The sequence below is a fragment of the Heterocephalus glaber genome, unplaced genomic scaffold (assembly GCF_053883595.1).
Source record: "Heterocephalus glaber isolate CG9 unplaced genomic scaffold, H.glaber_assembly_v1.0 deba00001761, whole genome shotgun sequence".
NCBI classification, from domain to species: domain Eukaryota; kingdom Metazoa; phylum Chordata; class Mammalia; order Rodentia; family Bathyergidae; genus Heterocephalus; species Heterocephalus glaber.
Window position 1 is genome coordinate 62,056 of NW_028258458.1, and position 23,190 is coordinate 85,245.

The following is a 23,190-nucleotide window of genomic DNA, read 5'->3' on the forward strand; positions in this document are numbered from 1 at the left end:
TTTAGATCTTTAATCCACTTCAATCTTGGTTTAGGGCATGGTGATAGGTATGGGTCTAGTTTTAATCTTGGCAGGTTGAAATCCAGTTTTTCCAACACCATTTATTAAATAGGCTATCTTTCCTCCAATGAGGGTGGTTGGCTCCTTTGTCAAAGATAAGGTGGCTGAGTTGAGGCCATACTCTTAAGTGAAATAAAAAGCACACACATGTGTAAATACTGAATAGTTCTCTCTGGTATGAGAAACTTAAAGTGTAAATGAGGATCAAAAGGTGTAATAGATAATATGGAATAGGAAGAAAAGGTCCAAAGGGGAAGGGGAAGGAGAAGTGGAGGGGTAGGGGAAAGGAAAGAAGGGAAAGGAAAAAATGGAAACAAAGTCTTTGTAAACAGGGAAGGGTGGAGGGGTCGAAGGGAGGGCAGGGGAATGGGGAAAAAATAAGAACCAGGGTATGTCATGCAAAGGTACAAACTCCCAATGATGAATTTCATTGTTATTATATACCTAAAATATACCACTAAACTTAATGAATAAAAAATAAAATAAAATAAAAGGGAAGAGGTTGGGGTGTATCTTAGCAGTGCTCCCTGGGTTCAATCTCCCATAGAGCAGGAAAAAAATTAGTGGGAGAATTGAGAGAATAGCTCAATGGTAGAATCCTTGCTTAGAACATGTAAGGGCCCAGGTTTGTTCACCAGCATAAAAAAGACTTTATAAAACAGAAATGTTTTTAAGAAGGCACTTGTTGACTTTTGTGAACGTATAATATAGATTCTAACTTAATAATAATTGGATAATCCACAACTGACAAAAAAAATTTATGATCTTAATATTGGAGCTGAAATTATAGTTATACCTGTGGATCCCATTAATCAACTTCTTTTCTCTCTCTCCTCTTTCTTTCTTTCTTTCTTTCTTTCTTTCTTTCTTTCTTTCTTTCTTTCTTTCTTTCTTTCTTTCTTCTTTCTTCCTTTTTTTCCTGCTTGCTTTGGTACTGGGGTGAACCCAAGGCTTTTACACTGAGCTACAGCCCCAGTCCTTTTTAATTTTTTTAATTTTCAGATTAAATTGCCTGCACTGGGATTGAATTTGTCATTCTGTGGCCTCAGCCTCTAAGAATGCTGGGATTATAGACGTGTGCCACCTTGGCCCCAGTGTTTTATATTTCTTATTTTGATACAGGACCAGGCTAGCCTCAAACTTGCGATCCTCCTGCGTCAGCTGCTGGAGTAGCTGGGCTTACAGGTGTGCACCACTGTGTCCAGCTGGATTTTACCAATATTAAAAATGTATCTCAAAGGATATTCATCAACACTATATATTTTTACTCTAAAGGACGCCATCGAGAAAATGAAGAAGCAGGACATAGCGGCACAGGCCTGTAATATCAGCTACTCTGGAGGCTAGGGCAGGAAGATTGAAAATTTGAGTCCAACCTGGACAATTTAGCAATTTAGTGAGACCCTGTTTCTAAATAAAAACAGAAAAGTCTGGAGTTGTATGTCAGGACAAAGGCACTGGGTTCAATATCCAATGGCAAAACAAAACAAAACAAGGCCAGGTGTGATGGCATGTGCCTATAAACTCAGCTGCTTGGGAGGCTGCGACAGGAGAATTTTGAATTTGAGAACAGCCTGGGCAACATAACAAGACCCCAATCTCAAAAGAAAAGAAATAGCAGTGAAAGACAGAGCTGGGGGTGTAGCTCAGTGACAGGGCAAATGTCTAGCATGCATGAGACCCTGGGTTAGAACCCCAGTACAGCAAGAAAAAGAAAGAAAGAAAGAAAGAAAGACTCTTGGAATAGGAGAAACTATTTGTAAATCATATTAGTGATAAAGGACTTTTATATATAGTATGTAAAGAATTCTTACTATTCAGGGCTGGGGATTTAGCTCAGTGGTTTCACCGCGTGCTGCGCAAGCACAAAGACCCAAGTTCAATCCCTGGTACCAAAAAAAAAAAAAGAATTCTTACTATTCAACAATAAAAAGACAATGCAATTTTATTTTTTTATTATTATTTTTTGGTACTGGGGATCAAACTCGGGACCTTGCACTTGTGAGGCAGGCAGCAGAACCACTGAGCTAAATCCCCGGCCCCAGTACAATCTAATTTTTAAAAGGACAAAGAATTTGGACATCTATTTCTTCAAAGTAGATATACAAAGCAGCATTGAGTACATGAAAAGACGGTCAATTTCCAGGTATGCTGGCACACGTCTATAATCTCAGGGCTCTGGAAGGCTGAGGCAGGAGGATCACAAATCTGAGCCTAGCCTGGGCAACTTAGTGACTTAGCAAGTCACCAAATAAAAAAGGTTGAAGATGTAGCTCAGTGTGACAGCCCTGGGTTGAATCCCCAGTACCGAAAGGGGAAAGAAAAGCAAGAAAAGAGAAGATGATTAACTTTACGGGTCATTAAGGAAATCCAAATCCAAATCACAGTCACACATCACTTCACACACTAAGGATGGATAAAGTCAGAAAGAGAGACTATTACTACCTATTAGCAAGGATGCAGAGGAATTGGAACCCTCATAGATTGCTGGTGGGAATGTAAAATGATTGAGCCACTTTAGAAAGCAGTTTGGTAGTTCTTCAAATTCTTAAATGTTATTATATGACCCCACAATTCCACTCTTAGTTATTTTAACTCCATGGTTATTATATGACCCAGCAATTGTACTCCTACTCAAGAAAGCAAAACTTGTACTCAACAAAAACATATATGTGAATTTTCATAGAAGCATTACTCTTTTGGTTTTTGTTTTCTTGAGATGGAGTCTTGCTATGTAGCTCAGGATGGCCTCAACCTCATGATTCTCTTGCCTCTGCTTCCCAAGTAGCTGGGACTACAGATGTTCACCATCACACCTGGCACAGCATTACTCTGTATACACCAGTGTTTATACACCAATGTCCATCATCTAATGAATAAATAATGAAATATGGTATATATTGGAACAGAATATTATTCAGCAATAAATGGAATAACAGAGGCTACCACACCAATTAGCTTTGGAAAACATGCTAAGTGAAAAAAGGTATTCACAAAAGATTAAATAATTTCATTTATAGGAAATGTATAAAAGAAGGCAAATCTAAAGTGTAATCTCAAGACTCTGGGAGACTGAGGCAGGAGGATCTTAAATTTGAGCCCAGCCTGGACAACTTAGCGATTTAGTGAGACACTGTCTCAAAATTAAAAATATGAAAAAGGCTGGGGATGTAACTTATCAGGAAGGCCCTGAGTTCAATCCTCAGTAACACATGCACAAAAGTAATTTTAATTTTGCTTAGTCAAAGGGTTCTTTTGAGATCGAGAAATAGCCCTAAAATTGTCACAGTTACACAAGACTGTGAATGTCCCCATAACCATTGCATGTATGGTTTTTGTTGGGTGAATTCTATGGAATGCAACTTATATTTTAATATTTACAAACATATTGAGGCCATACTCTTAAGTGAAATAAAAGAACACACATGTGTAAATACTAATAGTTTCTCTAGTGCGAGAAACTGAAAGTGTAAATAAGGATTAAAATGATCAAAATGAATAATTGATAATTTGAAGTAGGAAAAGGTCCAAAGGTGTAGGGGTGGAGGGAGGGGAAGGGGAAAGGAAAGAAGGGAAAGGAAAAATTGTGAGAAAAGAAAAAAAATGGAAACGAAATCTATGTAAATAGGCAAGGGTGGAGGGGTGAAGGATGAATAGGTAATGGGGAAAAAAATAAGAACCAAGATACATCATGTACAGGTACAAGCACCCAATGATAAACGTAAACGTATTGTATACCTAAAATGTACCAATGAAAGAATTTTAAAAATATATTTACAAACAAAAGAGAATATCATGATACTACCTGTACTATTGGGAACATAAAAAATGTTGAGTGTCTATCTTGAGGCACCTAGAACGGTAATACGTAACAAATATGAGCTAGTACTGTGTTTTTATTGCTCAGTATTAAAATTTAACTTAAAACTAATTGACTCTAAAAGGTATGATACTGGGCTGGGGATTAGTTCTGGGCGGAATGTTTGCCTAGCAGATGAGAAGCCTTGGTTTAGGAGCCACAGCACCCCAAGAACAAAAAAAACAAGAAAAACAGGGCCTGGGATTTAGCTCAGTGGTGCCTCCGCCTGCCTTGCAAGTGAAAGGTCTTGAGTTCAATCCCCAGTACCAAAAAAAAAAAAAAGAAAAGAAAGAAAGAAAACAAAGTGAGGAGCAAAACAAGAAAAACAAAAAAGGTATGATACTGACAAGTAAATGTATTACTGGTATAGACGGTCTAGAAACAGATACAAGTACATATATAAATTCATTGTTTAATCAACGTGTAATTTGAAATCTGTAAGTATATACAAAAATTCATTGTTTAATCAACACAGAATTTCAAACCCTCAGGTCAAAGGTAGTTTACAAATAAGCAACAATCGGTCATCTTTCTGGAGGAAAATAAAAATTGGATCCACTAACCCATACCACCTGCCAACACACAGGTAATTTAAATGTTTTTAAGGGTAGTGTGGGCCTGGAAGTGTAGGTCAGTGGTAAAGCGCTCCCTCAGCATTCTCAAGGTAAAATAAAATGGAGTTGGGGGGGGCGATCTAGGAAATCTGTGTATAATCTAAAGTTTAAGGAGGCTTTTCTTTTTCTCTTTTTGGCGGTTCAAGAGGATGGAGACTCCACCCCCATCCAGCCCTAGGCGCTCTCTAGGCCAGCGCTCTACCGCTAAGCTATATCCTTAACCCCCACCCCTTTAAAAAAAAATCTTACTTTGAGACAGGTTCTGGACAAGTTGCCCAGGTTGACCTGGAACAGAATTCCAGGAGAAAAGAAACTGTAGGACCATTGCTGTACAATCGAAGAATGTTATCATGGCTGATTTGCAACGCAGGAGGGGAGGGTTTGGTCCGTACGGTTAAGTTCCAAGCAACGAAAACTAGGCATCCGATAAATGATCCCATATGCGTTTCTTTTTATTTTTTAGCAACACAAAGAAATTTATTCAAGTAATACATGGATGGGGTTCGAAATTCCCAGTGGTTTACCACTCCCCTTTCCTAGCTGTCTTTTTCCTCACCCCTTTCACCCTTCCCATTTCTTCCTCTTCTATTCATAATATTCACACACACACACTCACACACACACACACACACAAAGAACGACTGCAAGAGAGGAAGAGAAGGCGGGGAGAAGACTGCAGATCCTTTTGTGTAGTCTCACTCTTTCCCCTCTTTCTTTCACCCTCCCACTCTCCTGGCTCCTGCTCTCTCTCTTACCGTTCTCTTTCTTCATGACCCCATTTTCCTCTTCCTCACTGTATATATTTCAAGATCCTCTGAGTAAAACTGTGTCTTTATAAAATGAAAAATATTTATGTTTATCTATGGACAGAACATTTCTAGACTAGAACTCCTTGGGGAAAGGATTGGAGAGAAGGTGACTTTTCCATGTACATTCACTTCTACTGTGTGAAATTTTTTTGTTACTATCCTTCGAATAAAAAGAACACATATTGCTGACAAAAATAAAGAAAACTACACATTCCAAGAGGAAAGAAATCAGGGATTTACAAAAAACATCTTTTGTGTTGCAAACACAAAAGAACGACGATGAGAATCTCAGCATGGTATCTGTAGACATAAAGAAGAAAGGCTGAAAGAACAGAAATGGTGGCATGGGAGAGACAGAGCATTTCATGGATTGGCAGATTTATGAGCATGGCAAATCATTACAGGGCCCTCGGAACGCGGGGAGAGGCAGGCATAAAGGCTTTCGCGAGCCTTCTAGGCGCGCCTCCTCACCCTCATTCTTGCCTTTCTGGTTTCTCCAGCCACACCGCGTGGGGGCGTGGTTTCACTCCAACCCCGCCCCCGGCTCTGGGCTCCGCCCCCAGCTCTGGGTTCCGCCCCCCTGCCCGGCCCTTACCCTCGCTTGGAGAAGCGGTTCTAAGCTCAGCCTCCGCCGCAGGGCTTCTTTCTACCTCTGCTCCCCTGGAGGGGCCCATCATGCTGTCCACCGGCACCCACGAGGGACAGAACTGGAACTGCCCTTCACAGAGGGGTCCAACGTGGCTGATGCCCCAGCGGAAGCGGAAGTAACGTCAGCGGTCTCCCCACTTCTCTTCGGGCTCTGCTCGCCCCAGACCTCTCCGAAGTGGTCGGTTTCACCCCGGCTTCGGTGAGGCGGGGTGAAGGGGATGTACCGGGAGTAGAAGAGGGTGGGGAAAGGGCGAGTTGGGCCCCAGCCCCCACAGACCTCTGCCGAGAGGCCTGGCGCGCCCCTCTCGGGGCCGCGGGATCCCCCGCGTGTCCGTGTCCAAGAGTCCACTCGGGCCAGGCGTCCTCTGCAGGTGCCAGGTCGAGAAGGGTCGCCTACGCTCGGCCCCGAGGTTTGCACGCACGGTGCACACCCCTCTTCAAAAGCCTCCGCAGTAACCTTGCTGCATTTTTATCCCAGCCTCTGGGATCACGCTGATTTAGACACTGCGTCCTCCAGCTTCAGGGACCCGACGGTTTCCGCGCGTCCAGGTGACCACTGGGTGAAAGGTGGGTCGGAGTGCCTCCTTTTTTTTTTTAATGCCAATGAATTTTCATCCTAGAATTGCGCTTTCTTTGTTCGTCGCGTATTTATTGGTGACACATGGTATTCTGGCAGAAAGATAAAGATGCAAAGATCCTTCCCCAGATGCTGGGGCTGCATTTCATCCAGAGTGCTTGCAAGATTCCTAGGTGTCTTCCGGGTGCTTGTATCTGTATATAATCCAAAATGGGTCGAGAGAGGGAGAGAGACGGGGGGAGACTCTGCAAAGTATGCAAAGCAAGCAAGCGCCCCATCACTAAACTACACCCCGAGCCCCAACACTGAGTTTTTTAAATTAAGAATTAAAACGTATTAAGAATTAAAACCATGGCCTCCTCACCGAGCTACATCCCCACCCCCACCCCCCTCTTTTTTTTGAGACAAAGTCTGGCTAAATCCCTAAGTTGCCCGGGCTGGCCTCCAACTTCCATCTTCCTGCCTCAGCCTTTCAGAGTGCTGGGATTACTGGCGTTTGCCACGCCCAGCTAAAGCGGAGGTATTATTTGAAGCGGGTCGGTCTGTAACCACTACCCCCACCATGGGCTTTTAAAACAGCCCTCCGGGAGTTAAGCTTGGAGGCTTTGTTAGGCTACTACTACGCTTAGCCGAATTAACCATCCCCCCCCCCCCCCGCAAAAAAGAGTTTTGTTATGTTCGCCATGTAGTAACTCCCCACGATGAATGTAATCATTATGCACTGCAAACAAGTACTCGTAAAATTTTTAAAATTTAAATAAAATGCATTTTATGGTGAACTATTTGAGAGTAAGTTGAACATTGGAGGCATACTTAACTTTTTTTTGGTACCGGGGATCAAACTCGGGTCCTTGGGCTTGCGCGGCAAGCGGCGAAACCACTGAGCTAAACCCCCGGCCCCTACTTAGCTTTTACGTAATTGATAACACATCACTGGAAGATGGGGATATTGGCCCACTAAAAGCACAATACTGTTTCAACCAAGAAAATAATATTTGGGCTGGGAATGTAGCTCGGTGGTAGAGTGCTTGCTTAACATACTTCAGGTCCTGAGTTCAATCCCCTGTACCACCAAAACACAGCAAAACTATGTAATACGTACTTTGTATAAAATAAAAAATTTCCACATTGTTCCAAAGTAGGCTTTTGAGTGTTTTTGGATCTAAGATCCCTTCAAGTTTCTTTACTTTCTTTTCTTTTTTCTTTGAGACTTTTTTTTTTTTTTTTTTTGAGACTACCTTTAGAGGTTTCAATTTTAACAAACTGCCAGCTGTGGCACTAATGCCATAGGTTCGCTACCGTGATGTAAACCTTGCCGGGCTTTAACTCTTGATCCTCCTGCCTCAGCTTCCTGCGTGCTGCGATCACTTCAAGCCTGGCTTATTGCAAGGTTCTCAAATTGAAAATTTTTAATGTCCCTTAGCATCTTTGAACCCAGAGCAGCCACCATTGTTTCTCTGTTGTACTGACTTTTTGAAAAGTCATACTTCTTTTATGAAGTCACACATTTTGATATTTCCGTTTGTATTTTCATGATGTGTTTATCCATCATTTCTTTTTTTCTTTTTTTGGTACGGGGAATGAACTCTCCATCATTTGTATTTCTTATGCAGTGATGAATAACCATGGCTGATTAAGCACAGTGAAAAAATTCAATTTAGGGCTATTCTTGGAGAACTTGTAAATTGTTGAAGAAGGTAAGCATGTGGTTAATAGCAAATAATAACTATTATAACAAATTGATCAGGCTTTTAGAAGTAAAATATTACATACCCTGTTGGTATATGGGAGTCAGTGAATGTAAGAAAAGTGAATTTTATTTAAGCTGAAACCAGAAGACAGAACATAGGAATTAGCCATGTTGAAAGAAAAGAGAATGGGAGGTAAGGAAAGCTTCCATGTATATTGGCTACCTATATTACATTTCTACAATGAGAGGGGAAGGCGTCAATATTAACCTTAGGTTTGACAGCACAGTGTTTTTCTTTGGGAGAATAAATCTGATCTTTAGTATATAACTGACAGGAGAATGAGTGACAGCTGGTCAAGTGATGCAAACCAAGGGAAAGTAAGGGAAAGTAAGCCAGGCACCGGGGCTTGTATCTGTAATCCAAGCACTCTGGGAGGCTGAGGCAGGAGGGGTGTAAATTCGAGCCTAGCTGAGGCACCAGTGATTTAGGGAGACTCTGTCTCAAAAGAAAAAAAGCGCTGGGGATGTAGCTTAGTGTGAAGGACCTAGACTTAATCTCTAGTAACTGTTCTTTTCCCTTGCCAAAAAAAGATAGTATGAATATATTTTTTAATTTTCATGAATAGGAAGTTAATTTAAGGAATTAATGAGAATCAATAGTTGAACATTGAAAAAGAAATTCTTTGTGAAAATTCATTTATATTATCTATCTTAGGTAATGTTTATGTTCATAAACAGACTTACAGTCTCTTTGAGTGGTTTTCAGGCCACCTCGGGGTTCTTTCTGTCCAAACTAGGACTCCATTTCCCTGAGGGAATGTTCCAGTTCTAGTTCCAGGAGTAACCAGTCCTGTGTGGCTCCTTATAGACATTATCATTTCTAGGGGTTTGTTTGTTTGGTACTGGGGATCGAACTCGGGTCCTTCCGCTTACCAGGCAGGTGCTAGAACCACTGAGCTAAATCCCTGGCCCATTTCTAGGGGTTTGGAATTACTCCATAGGTAAATGACCAGGACACTCCACTCCCAGTGTACTCTGGCAAAGAGCTTTGAAGGGACCCTTTGGCTTGACAATACCCCTACCACCTTCTGTATTCACCTCTTAGGGGTCCCAATAAGCTACCTGGACTTACAGAAAAAAATGATGAGAGGTTTCTGAAGGTAAAGTTCGTGAGGATCCTGAAGATACAGCTGGTAAGGATTCACACATACTGCTGGCAGCAGAGTTTACTGGAGCAAGAATTTGAGCTGTTGGCCATAGCTATTAAATTTGTGCACATGCATGCTCTATAATATTACACCACTGGGTGCAGTGTGCGTTAATATAAAGATAAAGGTGTTGAGCCAGGTGTGATGGCACATTCCTGTAATCCCAGCACTTGGGAGGCCAGCCTGGGCTACACACTGAGTTCAAGGTCAGCCTGAACTGCATAGCAAGACCCTGTCTCAAAAAAACCAAAACCAAACAAAAAAGTAAAGGTGATAAAACACCTTTACTTTTTTGTTATGTGAATCAACAATATTTATGTTATTGGAATACTCTATAGCAGTGGTGGCAAACCCATGGCATGCATGCCTCAGCAGGCTGTTTGTATCATTGCAAGCTCTAAAAAGGTTTGCTAAAAAAATAAAATAAATAAATAAATAAAAAGGTTTGCTATCACTGCTCTATAGCAAATAGAAGGAACACATTCATAGTAGATGTATGGACGAACTTTGCTAATATGTTTTGGTTGCCTTGCTGGGGATGGAATGCAGGGCCTTGTACTTTCTGGGCCAGCATTCTATCCCCTGGGATGTAGCTGACATAATTTTGAATGAAAAGTGCTAGATACAAAAGAATACTTACCCCAACCAAGGGAGGGATTCAGACTTGATTAGAAAACAGATGTATGTATCTAGTGGTGCCTAACACATTTTACCAAATTTCGCAGTTTAAAATAACACAGGTTTATCTCATATTTACTTTGGGGTCATGAGACCAGTCATGGATCATGTAGTTTTTCTGCTCAGGATCACCTGAGTGCAGCCAGGGTTTTGGTAGGGTTCATTCCCATCTGGCTTACCTAGGGAAGAGTCTTGTCTCCACACTCAGTCAGGTCATTGGCAGAATTCATTTCTTTGCCTTTATTGGACTTTTCACTCATCAGCAGAGGCTGCCTCAGCTCTTAGAGGCTCCCTGTAATTTTTGCCACTTGGTCCCTTCCTTCAGTAAGTCAGCTACCAGAATATCTGTACTACAGAGAAGGTGTAAACCCCTCTTTAAAAACTTTGAGTATGCTGTGGAGGTGCATACCTATAATCCCAGCTACTTGGCAGGAAGATCACAAGTTCAGGCCCAGCCTCAGCAAATTAGTGACATATAAATTAAGATGGGATATGTGTGTGTGTGTGTGTGTGTGTGTAAATTAAGTGAGATATAAATTAGTGAGAAATAAAAAGGCCAGGGATGCAGTTCAAAGGCCCTGTGTTCAATCCCAAGTACTGAAAAAACAAAACAAACAAACCCCAAACCAAGAAAAACAAAACTTACTGGCTGGGACATAGCTCAGTGGTAGAGTGCCTACCATGTATAAGCCCCTGGGTTCAATCCCCAGTACGGCCAAACAAACAAACAAACAAGTAAACAAACTAAACTTTCCACCTGATTAAGTTGATAAACTCAAAACCAACTTACTTGGAGTCTTGAATATATCTGCAGAATCCTTCATATTTGCCATATTCTCTTGGCTGGAAAAAAAAATCATAAGCCTTGGATACCCTCAGAGAGAGGGAATTACCCAAGATCATGTGAATACCAGAAAGCAGAGATCCTGGAGGTCCGCTTAGGATGTATTGGCCATAGTACAGGTGTAGTTGATGAGAGGTAGAGAAACTTCCTGGTTTCCTCTGAGCCTGAATGAGGCTACAGTGACCAGATGAGCATGAACAAAACTCCATGGCATGGGTTACCTAGAATGAGGCCAGTGTGCATAGGAATTGGACAGCACTCCAGGCCCGAGGTGTGGGGAGCAGGGGTACAGGACCTAGCCTTACTGTGGGGAGATGGTAGAGCATGAGTTGGGTCTAACACAACTTTTGTCCTAGAATGCACCATGATTGGGTAATGAGGGACATAGGAAGGAGGAGAGGGAAACGGAAGTAAAAAGAACTAAGAGGTGTTATTCCCATGTACCAACTCCCTTCGATGAAGGTAATCATTATGTATTGGAAACATGCACTTATAAAAATAAAAATTAAAAAATATGGCCAGGGATTTAGCTCAGTAGTGCCTCTGCCTGCCTTGCAAGCACAAGGTCCTGAGTTCAATACCTGGTACCAAAAAAAAAAAAAAAAAAAAAATGAAGGACACAGGAAACTACATGAAACGTCCATGTGCCAGATGTGGTGGTGCACACTTGTAATCCCAGCACTCTGGGAGGCTGAGGCAAGAGGGTTTTAAGTTAGAGCCCAGCCTGTGCAACTTAGTGACTTAGCAAGACTTTGTCTCAAAATAGAAAATAGTCTGGAAATGTAGCTCAGTGCAAAGACTCTGGGTTCAATCCCTAGTACTGGAAGAAGGAGGAGTAGGAAGAAGCAGCAGTAGTAGGAGGCATGGGCTTCTGCTACTTGGATTCCTTTGAGCGTCTGCTCCTCACGTTGGAAGGGCCAGGGGATGGTGGTGACAGACAGGGACCGAGGTTGCCTAGGGATGGGATGTCCTGACCACGTGGTACACCAGAGCACAGTGAGATGTTCTCACCCCATCCTGATGTGACCCATCATGCATCAGTGGGATCCAGTGCAAGTTTCTGTCTTTCTTTAGGGTCCCTCTAGTCCCCTTTCTTACTGTCAAAACTTAAGAGGTTCAGGGTAAAAGAAATGACTAAAGAAACCAGTGTATTCCATAGCACGTGTTGGAGGGGAATTTGGAGCTGAGATGAATAAACAGCCCACTGGCGCAGCCAACTATTCACCTGTACCCTTCTATACACATTTTATAGTAATTAAACAAGTCTGTATTTGTAGCGAATAAAAGAGAAGTGGGGTTTTTTTTGTTTGTTTTTTGTTTTTGTTTTGGCTTAAATTCTTTTATTGGTACATTTTAAGCATACAATACGTTTTCATTTATCACTGGGTACTTGTACCTGTACATGATGTATCTTGGTTCTTATTTTTTCCCCATTCCCTGCCCTCCCTTCACCCTCCACCCTTCCCTATTTACAAAGACTTTGTTTCCATTTTTTCCTTTTCTCGTAATTTTTCTTTTCCCCCTTCCCCTCCCACTTCCCCTACCCTTTTGAACCTTTTCTTCCTATTTTAACTTATCAATTATTCATTTTAATCATTTTAATCCTAATTTACACTTTCAGTTTCTCACACCAGAGAAACTATTTGGTATTTACACATGTGGGTCCTATTTATTTCACTTAAGAGGATGGGTTCAATATGCATCCATTTAGCTATAAATGTCTCTAGTAGGACCGGGGATTTAGCTCAGTGGTTTCGCCTACTGTGCAAGCGCAAGGACCCAAGTTTGATCCCCGGTACCAAAAAAAAAAATGTCTCTAGTTTCTGATTCTTTATGGCTGAGTAGTACTCCATTCTTTTGGTACTGGGAATCGAACTCAGGTCCTTTTGCTTGTGAGGCAGGCAGTGAAACCACTGAGCTAAATCCCCGGCCCTAGTACTCCATTTTATTAAAAAAAAAAAACCCTACATCTTCCTTATCCAGTTTCCAGTTGATGGGCAATTGGGCTGTTTCTAAGCTTTCGCTATTACAGACTGTGCTGCTATAAACATGGGTGCACATATATCGCTGTGGCATGATTCTTTCAATTTTGGGGGGAAGATACCCAGCAGGGGAATAGCTGGGTCAAATGGGACCTCTAGTCCTAGTTCTCTGAGGTATCTCCATACTGATTTCCATAGTGGTTGCACCAGTCTGCACTCCCACCAACAACGGAGAAGGGTTCCTTTCTCCCCACGCCCTGCCAGCATTTGTTATTGGTTGATTTCTTGATAGCAGCCATTCTTTCTGTGGTGAGGTGGAATCTCAGTGTTATTTTCATCTGCATCTCTCCAATGACCAGTGATGTTGAACAGTTTTTCATGTTTATTTTCTGCTTTTACTTCTTTGTCTGAGAAATGTCTGTTCATTTCAGATGCCCATTTTTTAATTGGGTCTTTAAATTTGGGGGGGTCTGATTTCTTTCAGTTCTTTATATATTCTAGATAGTAGTTCTTTGTCTGAAGTACAGCTGCTAAAAATTTTTTCTCACATTGTAGGTTGTCTGTTATCTCTGTTGTTGGTTTCTCTTGCAGTGCAGAAGCTTTTTAATAAAATGAGATCCCAGTTGTTGATTCTTTGTGCTAGATCCCATGCTACTGAGGCTTTATTTTTTTATTTTTGGTACTGGGGATTGAACTCAGGTCCTTGGACTTGCAAGGCAGGCAGCCTAACCACTGAGCTAAATCCCCAGCCCCCCATGCTACTGAGGTTTTGTTCATAAAGTCTTTTCCTATGCCAATGTCTTCAAGAGTTCTACCTAACTTATCTTCCAGCACGTTTAGTGTTTCTGTTTTAATATTTAGATCTTTTTTTGGTACCGGGGATCGAACTCGGGTCCTTGAGCTTGCGCAGCAGGCGGCGAAACCACTGAGCTAAATCCCTGGCCTTAATATTTAGATCTTTAATCCACTTCGATCTTAGTTTAGTGCATGGTGATAGATACTGATCTAGTTTTAGTCTTTGGCAGGTTGAAATCCAGTTTTTCCAACACTATTTATTAAATAGGCTATCTTTCCTCCAATGAGGGTCGTTGACACCTTTGTCCAAGATGAGGTAGCTGAGTATGTCTGGAGTTGTTTCTGCATCTTCTAATCTATTCCAGTGATCCTTGGGTCTGTTTCTTTGCCAGTACCATGCTGTTTTTTTTTTATCACAGTGGCTTTGTAGTATAGTTTCAAGTTGGGGATTGTGATACCCCTTGCTATGTCTCTGTTACCTAGAATTACTTTTGCTATTCTAAGTCTCTAACTCTACCCTGTAGTGAGAGGATGCATAGTCTCAATAGATGTTGTGTCACCATCACAAGCCATATTAATTACTCCTCCAACTTGAGCACATTCTCAGTGACTGTTCTTACCTCAAGACTAAATGATAGCTGGGATCGGTGGTATATGCCTGTAATTCCAGCACTCTGGAAACTAAGGGAGGAGGATCTCAAGATTGAAGCCAGTCTGGGCTATATAGAGTCTCCATGTTCAGCCTGAGTGACATGGTAAGACTTTGTCTCAAACAAAAACAATAGCTAGCCATTGTGTTTGTCTATAATCCTAACACTCTGGAAGACTGAGGCTGGAGGATCACAGGTTCGAGCCCAGCCTGGGTAACTTTGCTACTTAGGGAGACTCTTTCTCAAAACATAGGATGTAGGTCAGTGTGAAAGCCTTGGGTTCAATCCTGAACACTGCATGTGTGCATGCACACACCCACACACGTGTGAATTCAATCTTCAGTATTTATATGTCATACAAATATAGAGAAACTTGAAGTGATTGGCTAGTTTATTCAAAGACGTGCATAAGAGTAAACACATACATAATGGAAGTAAAGAGAAAACATGCAAAACTACTACCACTCTTGTTTCTGTGCTTAGTCATAAATTTGTGCTCGATACCCATGGGTACTTCAACTGCTGTTTCCGTATTTCCTTTCTCTTTTAGCCAGAACATTATCTGTTCTGGGTTCTGTACCTGGTAGAATCACCCAAACCTTCATTCTCAGAGGGTTTAACTCTTCCATTCCTCTGCTTTTTCAGTAATATAAGTTCCCATTAAACTTTTCTTTGTTTTGTTTTTTGTTTTTGGTACCAGGGATCGAACTCGGGTCCTTCCGCTTGTGAGGCAGGCAGCGGAACCACTGAGCTAAATCCCCAGCCCCTAAACTTTTCTTTGTAACATGGAAGTATTTAAGGCTCTAGACCTGCCTCAGTTGTATAGATATACCCCAGTTTCTCTTTGGTACTTGAGATCAGTCACTATAGCCAGGAGATTAACCTGCCTTTATTTTGTCTCTGGGTGTAGAGATTTGGTGATGTACGAAGCCCGTGATGACCAGGTGGTAGTCTCATTTCCAGTGTCTCCTGAGCAAAGCAGTCCCTATGGGGAATTAAGTTCCTTGAACTGAGGGCAGTGATTCTGTCTGTGAGGCTGGGGGTGTTGCTAAGTGGTAGAGCACCTGTCTAATGCATGTGAGGCCTGGGTTCAGTTCTCAACACTGCAAAAGAAATTGGGGATGTAGCTTGGTGGTAGAGCACTTGCCTAGCATGTGTGAGGCCCTGGGTTCAATCCCCAATACTGAAAAAACAAAAAAGTCAACACTGCAAAAAAGTAAAATAAAACTTCTGTTTGTGGAGTCAATTCCACATTAACTCATGTGTTGCTCTACTTATGCTCTGGCTGTGGGGAGACAGTACTATGGGAGGCTTCCTGATGCACAACAATACACTTGGCCTTCTGCAGGTTCTGCATCTAAGGACTGAGCCAACCACCAATTGAAAGAAAATGTTGCATTTCTGCTGACATGCACTACGTAGTGAGGGCTGTGGTGATCGCATCTGCACTGGGCATGGGCAGACATTTTTTTCTTGTCATTATTTCCTGAGCAATGCAGTCCAACAAGCATTTACAAGGCATTTATGTTGTGTTAGGTATTAAGTCATCTAGAGATGCAGTAATTAAAAGCTGGGTGTGGTGATGGTGCACGCCTATAATCCCAGCACTTGGGAGGCTGAAGCACGAGGATTACCATGAGTTTGAGGCCAGCCTGGGCTACATAGTGAGTTCAAAGCAAGCTTGGACTACACAGTGAGAACCTGTGTCAAAAAAAACCCAACAACAACAGGGAGAAAGAAAAAATAGAGAAAGAGATAATTAAAGTATCAGCAGATTGCACAAGTGATGAGCAAATATTGTGTGATTTTATATAAAGGACTTAAGCCTCTGTGGATTTTGCAGCGGGTCCTGGAATCAATCACCCATGGATACTGAGGGAAAACTGCTATGTCCTATGAGACAGAGTCCCATCCATTCTGAAATCTATCTCCCACTGACCCTGTAAGTGAAGTGCCCCCCTCCCCACCATGCTGGAGAAGGAACCCAGGGCCTTGTACATGCTAGCAAGTCACATTACAATGCTCTTCAATGAAGCTACACCCTCCGCCCTTTTTGCTTTTTATTTTAAGACAGAACCTCCTAAGTTGCCCAGGCTGGCCTCAACCTTGTAATCTTCCTGCCTCAGCCTCCCAAATAGCTGGGCTTACGGTCATGTGCCATCACACCTGGCTGAAGTGGGTTTCTTGAGTAGAAATAATGCTTTGTGGGGCTGAGGATGTAGCTCAGCGGTAAAATGATTGCTATCATGGTGGGTTCAATCCCTAGTACCAGCTGAAGAAAGGAAGGAAGGAAGGAAAAAGAAAAGAAAGAAAAGTGCTGTGTAAATGCCATGATGATACATAAAGCATTTTGTGACTGCACAGATGGTGGCACTGGCAGAGTCATTATTAAGAGAAAGGGAAATCCATATTCAGAACCTGAGGGCTGGGGATTTAGCTCAGTGGTTTTGCCACCTGCTGCGAAAGAGCAAGGACCCGAGTTCGATCCCCTGTACCAAAAAAAACAAAACAAAAACAAAAGACATAGTCAGAACCTGAGTATATGCCAGTGAGGGTAAACTTTTGCCACTTACGTGCTGTAAAACCTGCCATGTAGCAGCTGAGTGTAACCAACTTGTAATGAGAGCACTAGTGAAGCTCCTGGCTGGTTTGCTGGAGGAAGCGGTCCCGGAATGGACACTTACCATTGATTTCTGTTTTTCAAAGGTCAGGCTGGCAGCCAGAGTGCTAGCTAGGTTGGGTTCAGTAAGGAGAAGTCCACACTGGTGAACTGTGGATAGCCTTTATGTTTGCCATGTGGCAGCTTTGTTCATGGGCCCACTGGCCAAGCACCCATTGGAGTGACTGGGAAAAGTAACAGACATTACAAAGGGCATAATTTTTTCCATTGATCATTAATTGATCATTGATCATTAATGGTCCCCTTTCTTCCTTTCCCTTCCTCCTTCCTGCCTCCCTCCCTCCCTTCCTTCCTTCCTTTTGCATTGCATGCTGGGAATGAACTTGTGCCTGCTAGGCAAGTCTTTATTGCTGAGTTACACCCTCAGCCCAGAGATCTTATTTCTAGTGAATTCCCTTTGGTGGGCATTCACATAGGTCACAGATACCTTACAGCCTGCATGCTTTCAGAGGTATTCATAATGCCATATGAAGATTTCTTTATTACCAGCCTTGTTTTTCCACATGTTGACCATGCAGCTAAGCCATTGGAACCATTCGGGAATCAGTGCATGTGTACTTGAGGCCAGAGAACAGCTGTATATGAATACTGCTTGAAGTTCCACCCCTGGGAGATTTTCCCTCAGTAGAGTCCTTCAGCATCAGGGCTCAGCAGGACTATAGCGCTTCAGCTCTTTACTTTCAGGTGGTACTTGCATATCATGAAGTCCCATCTGTAAAGGAGGTTTTGTGTTACTTTTCAGGGTGGAAGGAAGCCAAAGGCAGGGGTTGAATAAGATAAGATGTGCAGCTGAAGTCAGTGTTCAAAAAATCTTTGCCAGCTGGGTGTGGTGGCAACTTCATGTAAACCCTGCACTTGGGAGGCTGAGGGAGCAAGTTGAAGGCCAGCCTGGCAAATTAGTGAGACTCTTTCAAATAGTTAAAAAGGGATGGAGATGTAGCTCACTCCTTCTTGGGTTCCCCAGTATTGGAAACAAAAAGAAAGAGAGAAAGAGAGCAAATGGGAGGAAAAAGAGTCGTATTTGTCCTCACTGGAAGTGCCAGAGCTCACTGTTTTATGTGCTGTTTCCATTCGATGGTAGATGCTGTTGCTCAAACATGGCTTGGAGGTTCACAGAACTTTCAGTTTATTTTAGGAAGCTCAGGCCTTTTGATCACGTCCCACAGTTCAGTCTGTACCATGCACTGGGGCTAAGCTGTTTCTCAAAAGGAGAGTAGTAGCTGGGCATGGTGTTGCATGCCTATAATCCCAGCACTCTGAGATGCTGAGGCAGGAGGACTGGAGCCCAGCCTGAGCAACTTGATGACTCAGTGAGATTCCATCTGAAAATAAAAAAATTTAAAATGGGCTCAGTGTGAGGGCTCTGGGTTCAATCCTCAGTACTGCAAACCAACCAACCAATAAATAAATGGAGAATAGTTTCCTGCAAACGATTTCCATATTCCATCCTGCTAGAGGTCTGTCCTCCGAGTTTCTCATTGTGCTTGCCAGGAGATGCTAAGAGCTTTTTCCTGCTGTCCTTGGAGCCCTCGGGTATGACTGGGCCTGTTAGATTGTTTCCACCAAGTGCTTGAGAAGCTCATGGTACATCTTGAACTTTTTGTGCAGCGTTTCCTTGCCTTGGTTCCACTTGAAAATGGAAGACATCTGGGTGGCTCTGTAGTTTGGTTAAAGCAGTGTATGCTAAAAGAGAAGGAATTCTGTCATTTGTGACAATGTGGATGAACCTGGAAGGAATAAGCCAGGCACAGAAAGACAGATACTTCATGATCTCCCAAAAGTAGGTAATTTAAAAAAGAACTCATAGAAATAACAAACAGTCACCAGGAATTAGGGGAGGGAGATATTAGAGGATCACAAAATTTCAGTTAGATTAGAAGAATAAGTTAAAATTATCTATTGTACACCACGATGATTATGATTTATAACTATATTTTGTCTTTGAAAATTGCGAAGAGATTTTAAGTGTTCTTACCACAAAGAAGTGATAATATGTGAGATAGTGCATATTAGCTCATATTAGGTATTTCACAGTGAATATATATTTCAAACCTGTGTGTTATACACTGTTGTACAATTTTTTTTCCCATTGAGTTTCTTGGTACATTTTAGGTATAAAATAACAGTTACAGTCATCATTGGGATCTTGTATCATTGCAAGAGTATCTTGGTTCTTATTTTTTTTTCCCTTCCCCTCCTCTCCCTTCACCCCCTCCACCCTTCCCTATTTGCAAAGAATTTGTTTCCATTTTTTCCCTTTTCTCATATTTTTTCTTTTCCCTTTTTTCCTTTCCCCTACCCCTCCCACGTCCCCTGCTCCTTTAGACCTTTACTTCCTGTTACACAATATCAATTATACATTTTTAAAATTACAATATCAAGATCTAGGAGACATTACCACAGATTTTACAGAATTTAAAAGGATATAGAAAGCATATTACAAAAATCTGTTTTGAAATAAATTTGACAACTTCTAAGAAGTACCTTGGAAGACAAATTAATGAAACTAACTCTGGAGGAAATATAAAATTTGAATAGCACCTATTAAAGAAAGTATATTCCTAGCTTGAAAACCTACCTATATGAAAACAGCAGGCTCATATACATTTTAACTGATAAATTATATCAAACGATTAAAGCAGAAAAAAGAAGGAACACTTCTCCCCTCATTTTAGGAACTCAACATTGTGCTAATCCTAAAACTGGATAAAGATAATAAAAAAGAAAGTATGAACATAAATAGAAATTTGTTTAACAAAACAAACTATTAGAAGTCAGATCTGGCAGTATGTAGAAAGTGGTTTTGTTATAGGGATGGCAGTGTTGGTTCAGCATTGGAAGATCCACCCCCAGAAGTCATCATTTTAACAGAGGAAAGGAAAAAGCCATATGATCCTGTCACTAGTTGGAGAAAAAGTATTGGACTAAACTCTACAGCTGTTCATGGTAAAAGCTATCAGGAGACTAGAAGTAGAACAGAATCTTCTCAACAGATTGAAGACATGTACTCCATACTTCCAGTGAGAACGCCTTATACGAATGGAGAAGATACAATGCTTTTTCCTTAAGGTGGGGAACCAGGGCAGATATGCTTACTATCTATCTGTCCATTAAACTTTGAAACCGAGGCCCCACCAAAATAGTCTGGCAATAAAATGACACAATTAGGATAGGATTGGCAAGGTAGAAGCAAAATCTTTATATGTAGATGAAATGATCATCTACAGAGAAAATACTAAGAAATCTCTAGGAGCCCCTAGAACTTGTATTTGAATTTAGCAGGATTAGAAAACACAAGGTATATATAAAAATTCAGGTCTGTGTACACTTGCTATAAATGAAGAATTGGATATTGAAATTTCAAAGTTATGTAGGAGTACAAAGGACCTGGAAAAGTTAAAAACAACAACAACAACAAAAAAGCAAAAACAATGTTGGAAGACGTTTAGTACCTAATTTTAAGACTTCTTCTAAAGCTACAGTAATGAAGGCAGTGTTGCTGTAAGGAAAGACATATAGATCATTTGAATAAAACAGAGAATCTAGAAATAGAACCACACATATATGGTCCACTGAGTTTTGAAAGATTATTTAACATGAGCATTTTATAGAATATAAACTCAATTCAAGAGCTGAGGAAGAGAGTGTTTTCAGCAAACAACTAGAACACCTGGTATCCGTATATAAAAAATTAACCTCAACCCTTTATTTCCATACATGAAAATAACTTGAAGGGATCTATGAACCTAAATATGAAAGCCTAAAAGTATAAAACTTTAAGAAGAAATTATAAGGGAAAATGATTATGAATTCAGGGTAGGCAAGAACTACCTAGGATACAAGAGACATGATGTATAAAAGAAAAAAAATTGATAAATGAGATTCCATCAAAATTTAGAACTTTAAATGACATAATTGAAATGAAAAGTAGTCCTTAAACAGACCGTATTTCCAATGCATATAACCTATGAGCAGAATATATAAAGAATTCTTAGAGCTCATTAATAGACAACCCAATTAAAAGGTAGACATAAGAAGATGATAAATACCCAGTATAGTACAAGGAAAGGTGTGCAACTCTAGAATCAGAAAAATGTTGTACAAATTTTTATCAATTAAAATAAGCAAAATATAGAACATAAAAATAAAGTACAAATGAGGAGAAGAGGGATTGAAGTGGCGGGGGCATGGGAAAAAAAGAAGCAAGATATATCATGCACAGGTACAAATTCCCTATGACAAATGTTATTATGTATATCTAAAATGTAACAAAAAATGTTTTACTTAAAAAAATAAGGCACATTGGGCTGGGGATTTAGCTCAGTGGTTTCATCGCCTGCTGCGCAAGCACAAGGACCCAAGTTCGATCCCCGGTACCAAAAAAAAAAAAAAAAAGAATCAGGTCAGGTATGGTGATGCACACCTGTAATCCCAGCACATTGGGAGTCTGAGGCAAGAGGATCGAAAGTTCAAGTCCCATATGGGGAATGAAACCCTTTTTAAATTTATTATTATTATCATTATTATTTGGTTTTTTGAGACAGGGTCTGACTATGTAATTCAGGCTGTCCTTGAACTCACTATGTAGTCCAGGCTGGCCTCGAACTTGAAGTGATCCTCCTGCCTCAGCCTCCTGAGCGCTGGGATTACAGGCATGCACCACCACACATAGCATGAGGCCCTTTTTTAAAAAAAATGTTGCTCAGCGATAGAGTGGTCCTGGGTTTAATCCCAAGTACCCCCCCCCCACGCACTCAGAAATTACTTTTCTGTCATATATTTGAAAAAAATCCAACAAAACTTGTAAATCTGAGGGAGACATAAAATAAATAAAAAATTTCTCTTTGGCCTGTTTTTTTTCTATCACTTATTAACTGGATTGATTTAACTAAATCATTCAGCTAAAATGTAAACATTTCTCAACACCTAGAAGATAAGGCTCTGTTTAAGTTTGTTTTTTTTTCTGGGGAGTAGTATTTGGGATTGAACCCAGGGCTCTCTCATCCCCAGCCCTTTTTTTATTTTTTCATTTTGAGACAGGGTCTCACTAAGTTGCTAAGTTGCCCAGGCTGGGTTCAAACCTACAGTCCTCCTGCTTCAGTGAGATATATATGCATGTAGAACTCAGGTGGGGTTTTTTTGGCTTTGTTTGGTTTTTTGCTTTTACTGTACTAAGGATTGAACCCAGGACCTTGGGCATGCTAGGCAAGCACTATACCACTGAACTACATCCCCAGTCCAATTCGGTTTTTAAATGTAACTTCGATTCTGTGCATAACTCATGGGAAACAGTTGAATGTTTTAATGATTGATAGTACCAGATATATTTATTGTGAGCTCTGCAGTGTGTGTGTGGTGCTGGGTATCAAAACCTAGGGCCTCATGGGTGGTAGGCATGAGCTCTACTGCCGAGCTACACTCATGTCTATTGTAACGTAGCCTGATATTATCTCCTGTAACTCCCTCACCATTTCTTAGCCCTCTTACTGATGTTTCATTGTGAAAAGCCCTCAGATGACTGATGTTATTCATAGGTTATTTTGTATGTTATTCACTGTAACTCACATGAATTCTTTCATAGATTTCATTCAAGTAATGAGATCTTTTGTTCCTTGGGAATAATCCTAGAGAAAAATTTACACTTCTAAAAAATAATCGTGGCTCTTCATAGTACACCTTTGAGGTTTTGGACAGTTTTGTTTTGTTTTGTTTTTTTGCAACAGGGTCTTACATAGTCCAGGCTATCCTTGAACTTGCTGTGCAGCCTAGGCTGGCTCCCCACTTGCAACCCTCCTGCCTCAGCCTCCCAGGTGCTGGGATTACAGACATGTGCCACCATACTTGGCTTTGTTCTCAGCTTTTTTTTTTTGGTACCAGGGATCAAACTCAGGACCTGCTGCTTTCAAGGCAGGCTGCGGAACCACTGAGCTAAATCCCCAGTCTTGTTCTCAGCTTTTAATTGTCTGTTATTTAACAACTGTATGTTAAGTCACTCATGAATGACATGCAAGGAAACGTGACTTTTTTTTGAGACAGGGTCTCACTGAGTCACTAAGTTGCCCAGGCTAGACTCAAACTTGTGAACCTCCTGCCTCA

General features: G+C 41.2%; 1 protein-coding gene across 1 annotated transcript in view; it reads left to right on the forward strand.

The window, feature by feature from the left end:
- Positions 1–5,913: 5,913 nt before the first annotated feature.
- The window catches only part of LOC101705877 (uncharacterized), a 34,031-nt gene continuing 16,754 nt past the window's right edge, over positions 5,914–23,190 (forward strand). Inside the window, exons 1-2 of the mRNA XM_004865463.3 lie at positions 5,914–6,189; positions 6,469–6,557. The gene's annotated coding sequence lies outside the window, so the exon portion shown is untranslated. The remainder of the gene's footprint in view (positions 6,190–6,468; positions 6,558–23,190) is intronic.